We start from the raw sequence: 6283 nt of genomic DNA on the forward strand, positions 1-6283 counted from the left end.
ATCCCAAACTAAGATAATGGATAGAAAATGACTGGTATAGTTAAACTGTACTGTTACTCAGACCTAAGGGCTTTGTACCAGAGTCCTCTCTTCAATATTGCACTAAGGTCTAGACTGCCAGGCATGCTTCATCTTCTATTCTAGCTTACTATAGGTGAAATGTGTTCTTTGACTATACTAATTATTTTGCTCTTGTATAAATATTCTAGGATTATAAGCCTTTGAGTAATAGAGAAAATAATACTCTGAGGATGAGATTATAATGAGTCAGGAAATGTCTTTATAATTAAGCAGTTTTAAAAGTTTCATAAAGTGAAGTAACAAAAAATACTTGGGGAAGTATCTATATTAAGCATGTATCAGGTTGCACAAGCCCATTCATTGGTTGTAGCACATTTGAATTGTAAAGAGACTGAGGAGGAAAGAACTTCGTGCTTAATTTAATGTCTTTGCTCAGAGTCGGGGTCCAAACTCTGTTTGTTTCATGTTTTGAGGCTTGGCAATCTTCACTTTTTAAGTAGGTTTACCCTCTTGTTTTTGTAGGAGTGCAGAATGCTGTGGTTGTGCAGCCAAAACTGTAGGTTTTAGAGAAATGATTTAATTAATTGAGCTATTGTTTAAATAAAACTTGAACTTCAGGCCAAAATCCTGAATAGTCAGTGACTTTACTGTTTTTAAAAAGGGAAAAAGAAAATCCTGAATCCAGATTCCTGGATCATTCTTTCATACATCAGCCTGACTCTTACAATCATGCTGAGATGGTTAGGTGAAGATCATATCTCTTTAGGAAGAGCATTTGGTCTTGCTTAAAGTAAAACTGAAGTAAAATATTAAAACCAAGCTTTTGTTTGATTTGTTTTCAGAGAGCTTGAAGGTAGAGACAAAAACACAGAAGCCACTGAAAATGACTAAGGGTGCAACAAACTTTTCTTAATCTAATTCTTCTGTAAATCAAGAAAGTAGAATAAGAAGGGAAGGAGGAATGAGAGTGGAAATAGTTATACAGCGCTAACAGATAATTGCGTTGTTGTTCTTCCTCCACGTGGTCAGCCTGTCTCTTCCCCTCAATTCTGTTCTGTGCTTGGTATCTAATCCTCGATGAGTATAGTCTTGGGGGCAGGAAGTTACAAAAACATTTGCTTCTGTCGTGTGATGTTTAAAATCTCGTTGTGTTCCATCACTGCTGAAAAAGCCTCCCAGGATCCCTTTAAGACCTGGAATATTGTAGTTGCAAACAATCCTTAATAAATGTCTCTCCTTTTGGCTGGAGAGATCTAGCTTCTCTCAAGGCTGTGAACAAGCACCTGTTTGAAGGAGCTGCCAGCTCCTCAAGCAGCAGGACCAACCTTTCTTTAGGTTTTCTTGTTCCTATAATTCTGAGTTTTTGTTGGGACAAAAACTGCTATTTACATTATCCAAGCTGAGGGTCTGGGCCAGCACAGATGCCTAACAAACAGCTAGGACCCAGTATTTATGCTTATCGTCATGGATAAATAGTCAGATAGTGACATCTGAAGAAAAAAGATGAAAGAAGGAAATAACAAGAATGTGAATGCTTATGGTCTGTCTTGAATGAATGAATAGAATTTTATTTTACAAACTACTACAAAGTATTTACAGACTTTCTGTAGTCAGGTCTTGGCTTGTTAGTTTAGAGATCTATAGCTCTTCTGATCTCCCCTCTCAAACTGAATTCCTTCAGATTATTTTGTTTTATTTTATTTTCAGTGATTCGCTTGGGTTGTCGGGGGTTTTTGTTTGTTTTTTTAATTTTAGTACCAATAAGCAAGACAATATTCTGGAGAATGCATTAAAGATCATGTTTCCTTTGTACTTTCAACACTTAGAAAACATGTGTGTGATCACTTTCTATTTAATGATAGCCTCTTCTCAATGATTTTCCTTACTTTAGCAAAAAAAAAAAGGGGGGGGGTTAAACAATACTGTATGCAAATGGATAATATCTCTTTAGTATGCAGAGTTTCTTCTACAAGTGTCAGTTGTGCTGTGAGGAATTCTGTGAGGTTGAAATGCTCTCTGTATTGCAGTGAAACAGCTTAGTGCTATAAACCTGATGCCCAGGGGGGTGTTCGTTTGTTCTTCCTCTCAGTAACGTGTGCTGTTTTCCTCAACAGCCGTGAGGGCACTTATTTCAGGCAATAGATGACAAGGAGGCATTTGTTTCCTCTGTGTTAGTCACTTATGAAATTGCAGCCTCGGGGTATGTCCGTCAAACTAGGCCACACAGGTTACATTTTTGACTTCCTGATTGTACTCACCATGCAATAAACAGAAAGAGATTTGGAGAAGCTGATAATATAAGTAAAATATCCTCTGCTGACAGCACATTTGAACAAAAACTAAAAAGATTCTATGATGATCTTAAATGTGGCAGAGTGTTATTTTGCTTCATATTCATTTGCCTGGCTTTTTAATGTGGTATTTCATATTTTAGCAATTGAACTATTCCATTGCGCTTCATTTTCAGCACCTGCAAAATATTTCCGTGCTATTGCTTAAACATTCCCTTTTGCCAGCATGAAGTAGGACTAAAGATTTTTGCATAGCTTATCTGTACAAAGATTTTGATTTTTCTAAGCAATTTTATATATAATCTCAAATTTGTAATGGATTTTTCTGCAAATAAAATAATTCAGGGTGCATTGTCATTTCTAGAAAGTGACATCTAATCTCAGATCTTCAAAAGAAGATGACAAATAAGATGCTTTCAGTTATGAAAAAATGAACAGTTAATTGCTAATCAGCTAAGTGCCAATTTCCAGAATATGCATAAATGTTGAATAACTTCTGAACAACGAAGAAACATGCTAAATTATAGTCATCTCATTAACCTTGTATAAAGAAAAGTTTGCTATTCTCTGCAGTCTAAAAGAACTTTTTTCCTTAATCTAAGCCACAACAATGATATTCATCCAGAAAAATCCATTCCTTATGTGTATCAAATTGTCCAAGTTGAGCATGGATATGATAGGTTGATTCTTTTGATGTCAGTCTGAGATTCTGGTAATTAAGATGTACTTCAGTCTCGATTCAGCAAGAAGCTTCTTGGAATTTTAAATGTTACTACCATTAGCAGCCATAGTAACAAAAGTAAACAAAATATACCTGCATTTCTCTCAATTTTTAGGGAAAACTTTGTGAATTATGGGCAGCCTGTAGTTCATTATTACAAAGAGAACTGTCTTCTGTCGTAGCCATCCGAAAAACAAAGCGAGGAAGGTATGAAGTACAAGTAGGCATAGTATGCTGCAGTAGGAAAAAACAATTCATTTTAAGATGCATCCATGTAGGAGAAACACAACTGTCTGTGAAGAGGAAGAAAATGACAAGTTAATTTTGTAATATCTTCCAATGATTTTTGGAATATGTGTAGCCTGAAGTCCTGTGGTCAAACCAATATCAGCTGAAGGGAGTTTATAATAAAGAAAAGGGAAGAAAAAGTAATCATTTGTTGAACGTGTAATCACTTGTCAATTTTTATAGTACAGTTCTGTCTCTCTCAGGCCCCAAAATGGAGGGCGCTTTTTTTCTGATGAAAAAGTTTTCCTGCAAACTACTGAATTTCTTCTATTTAATATTACTTTTTTAGAAAGTTTAACATTTGAGAAAGTTTTAAAGACTTTTTCTTTGAATAGCATTCTCGGAAAAAGAAACTGGCCTCTAAGTAATATTTCATTGCTCTGAACTTTCCGTTAATGGAGTTCTACAATAAAAGGTAGGAAGATGCTTCCTTATAATGTAAACGGAGAGGAGTTTTCTGTGTTTAAGATAAAGAAGATCATCTTACATTTTTCAGGGATTAAGCTTTGCACAGAGTAAGAGAAAATGGGCTCTCTGTCATCTTAACCTAACACTTTGATTGTTCATTATGGCATTAAGGTCTGCCTCTCAAAATCTCCTGTTATTTTTCTGTTTTAGAAATTGAATCATGCCTAGGTATGGTGACTCTGGCAAGAGCAAAGCTGCTAAAAATTCGAGGCTTTTGTTAGCAAAATTCAAGATTTCTGCCCTATGTAGTATTTTTGCATACATTGGCTAGAAAGGATCGATGTATTCTGCTACTTTTATTTGCTTTGTTATCTCTGCATAGCTTAACTGATGTTCTCAACACTTTCAGCAGGTTAAAAAGCACCATAATTCATAACTTAATATATTGAATTAAGTCTTGAAGAATAAATTCAATGCAATCCCTCACTTTGGTTAGGGATTGCATTCCAGCAATCCCCAGCTTCAGAAGCCTTGGAATGACTTTTTTTCCATGGGCTTAGCATTCTCTAGCACTTCATATAACTAAACTTAATTAGCATCACATTAAAAGAAAGAAAAAAGCTCTAACAGTGTCAGGTCCAGGGAAAAATGCTTCAGGTTATCACCTAACAGCTTTGATTATGGAACCAGACTCTTCTTTCTGCAGTTTCCTGCTTCGTTTAAATTCTCCTTCTAGCTTTGTGGCCAAACCCGAGTACTTGCAGAAGACAGCCTTTTGTCCCACATGTACAGCCTTGATTCTCCATCCAAGTCTGCAACATACTGCAACAGGGCAGAGGTCATTCAAGAAAAATTATTTTGTGATTGTTAAAGTATGCAACATAACATCATGGGCAGATGAGAGGAGTGAGGGAGTGTTGCAGACTCATAGGGAGTGTCCTGAGGTCCAGGCTCTCCCTGCTGAAATGCTGTACTTCCCTCGGTTTTAGGAACTGCCACGTTCACAGGAAAGGAATGCAGTGGTGTTTGGTCACTTAGACTGAAATCAGCACTTGCACAAGCAAACATTAGATGTTGAAGTAAATAGCTATTTACTCAATGTTAATGCAGCTCAGTGTTAACTCCATAGTTACAAGGTCAGTGACAGCTACCCCAAAAATGGTGCTTAGATGAGCCCCAGAAATACTTTTTTCTTCTTTCATCTGGCTAGCAAACGCTGAGGACTTTTGTATACCCTCAAAACTAAGATTCAACCTCTTGGAAAATAGAAGCAAATTCAGAATTCAGTGTTAATCTTCACACTTCTGCTGATGGATCCTTGATAATCCCCATCTACCTTTTTAGAAATATGGAAATTAGAGCCTGGGACAAGGCACTGGACAGTAAGCAGCACTTTTCAATGACTGTCTTGCTGCTGATATATAAACAAGTTGTTAACGTGGTGAAGAGAATGTCAGACTGGGAGGAGGGGGGGGATTTGGTCTAATTGCTTATGCACTGAAGCCTATTTTTCATGTAAATGAACAGACAATTCCATATTTATGGAAAAGCATGAACAAAGCATTGCTGCTTCTAAGCTGAAACTAGATAGGATGGTCTCTAAGTAATTTTTTGTGTAATAATGGTTTTGCAGTGACTATTACTAGTGCTGGATTTGAGAAAAGTCTTTGTAAAGGGCTGATATCCTTTGAACCCCCTTCCATGTCATGTTTGACTTGAATGTAATGCGTATGTAAATAGGAAGTTGAATTAATGTTGCATAAGCAGGGCTTAGTTTCATTTATTTGTTACTCTTGAGTGCTTGATTTGAGCAATTGAGACTTGACTATTTTCTTTAAGGATGCTTCCCCCACCTTCTTTACTTTGGCTTGAGCTTGAAATGATGTTGATATCCAGAGGGTCACCAGCAAGGCTGAAATCTTTAGTCTCTCATACAGAAGCAATCCTTCGAAGTAATCGAGTAATTGGCAGCAATTTTAAGTTGTCCTGTATGTGAATCTTATATATTTTAGCAGTGGTTTTCATAGATCTTATTGATAGTAGGGGAATAGGGAAGCTCAAAGGTGCTAAATCTTATTGATATAATAATGACTATAATAATGACAGAAAATAATGACTTTTTTTTAAAGCAGTGTGTTTTTTCTAACCTTCTTATTGGGAACGCCTTGATCATTCTGACTGACCTGTTAACTATGGCCTATTTGCCTCCGGAACATATATTTAACCCAACTCCCCCAGATCTCAGCATTGCATTACTGTCTTGCAAATAGCTGTAAAACAAATTGGCAAGGTGTGCGTCTCTTACCCCTGCAGACAGAGCCACAAAATGAAAGCCAACCTTTTATTACTACCATTAGCTCAAGTCCTAGCGAAGTGCTACAGAGGAAAATTCCTAATCTTGCTGCTTATTATATTGCAAGCAGGCACTTTTAGTTTTAATACAATTCAACAGTGAAAAGCTAAGGAATACCAAAATTAAAAAGTTGCCTATGGTGCTGAGTTTGAATTCTCATATCCTACTGCTGAGCAGAGTTTATCGTGTGAGGCTCGGTGA

The sequence above is a fragment of the Rhea pennata genome, chromosome Z, assembly GCF_028389875.1.
Source record: "Rhea pennata isolate bPtePen1 chromosome Z, bPtePen1.pri, whole genome shotgun sequence".
NCBI classification, from domain to species: domain Eukaryota; kingdom Metazoa; phylum Chordata; class Aves; order Rheiformes; family Rheidae; genus Rhea; species Rhea pennata.